Source organism: Strongylocentrotus purpuratus, unplaced genomic scaffold (assembly GCF_000002235.5).
Source record: "Strongylocentrotus purpuratus isolate Spur 01 unplaced genomic scaffold, Spur_5.0 spur5_contig_866, whole genome shotgun sequence".
In the NCBI taxonomy this organism is placed as follows: domain Eukaryota; kingdom Metazoa; phylum Echinodermata; class Echinoidea; order Camarodonta; family Strongylocentrotidae; genus Strongylocentrotus; species Strongylocentrotus purpuratus.
The window spans coordinates 3,198,858-3,200,180 of record NW_022145575.1 but is presented as its reverse complement, the minus strand read 5'-3'; positions in this window follow the sequence as shown (position 1 = coordinate 3,200,180).

The window sequence follows — 1,323 nt, the reverse complement described above, 5'->3', positions numbered from 1 at the left end:
TCCTATTTACTATACAAATTATTCAAAATTTTAGAGTTCCTTTTACAGCGCAATCACATGACCTGTACTACACAACCTCCTTTAACAATGACCCAAGAAGTTTCATAACACTTGCCCGACATAGCAATACCTATTTAATGAGATAGGGATTATATCCATAGATTTATCATACATAACAGTTGTCCAGAATCTGACCAATTTAATTTTTTTTTTAGTCTCCATCACCGCAATCTCCCCTTATTTGCCGTAAGCCCAAGACGACGTGATCCCCGTATTTCTACGCCCGGCGAAAAGTTCGCTGATAACTCCATCTTTGGCGGCTTGAAGCAAGTGTTGAGAATATTATAGAGATAAAATATAAGAATCAGTCAGATTCTGGACTAACATAACAGATGACTTACATAGAAATTGTGGGCAAGGGTCTGGGGAGCAAAATACATAAATTAATTTCATTGGTAAATGGGGCTGATAAAAGGAAATTCTGCTCAAAATTTAGCATGGGATGAAATAAAAGAAAGAAAGATAACCCTTCAAATTTCAAATGACTTGTTGTGGACATAAACTTTGGCAAATGGAAGGCACTGGCAATCTTCTTATCAATTCATGTGTCAGATAACAACAGAGTGATTGATGAGAATAATGGCTTATCTATGCATGGACGTACGACGGTGGTGATAACTGCCCATCTATTGTAAACAAACGGGACGTTGCCAATTGGCATCAGCTCGGTGAAGGAAAGCAAACAATCCTAAAGTTCAATGACATTGTTGGAAACTTTTTATTCTGAAATTTCACCTCGGATCGAAGCATTATCAAGAAAACATCATTCTGCGTCTTTTTTGTCCCTTTTCCCAACCAAAATAGACACAAAATTTATTTCATATACCTACGGTAGAGGGAAATTTCCACTTTTTTTAACAGTGGAACTGGGAGGAAACAGAAAAATCAGAGAAAGGTGTTGAATATAAGGCAAATAATGAAACTTTCTGCAGGGGCCATCAGGAAGAACAGTACTAATGCTAATGAGGCTCTCCTTGGTAAACAATTTTTGTATTACAGTGCAACCTTTATATAAAGACCGCTCAAGGGAAACATGAAAAGTCATCTTTATAGGCAGGTGGTCTTTAAGTACAGGTTCCTTTAAGACAGGTTTCAATGAGAAACCATATTCAAGGGAAACTAAAAATGTAGTCTTTCTAGACAGGTGGTCTTTCTACACAGGTGGTTGCTAAAGCAGATTGAGCTATATTAGCATGATTCAGACTTTGTTAGGGCTTTAAAGGATTTGAGCATGAGTACTTATCTCCTCCCTACATAAAAACA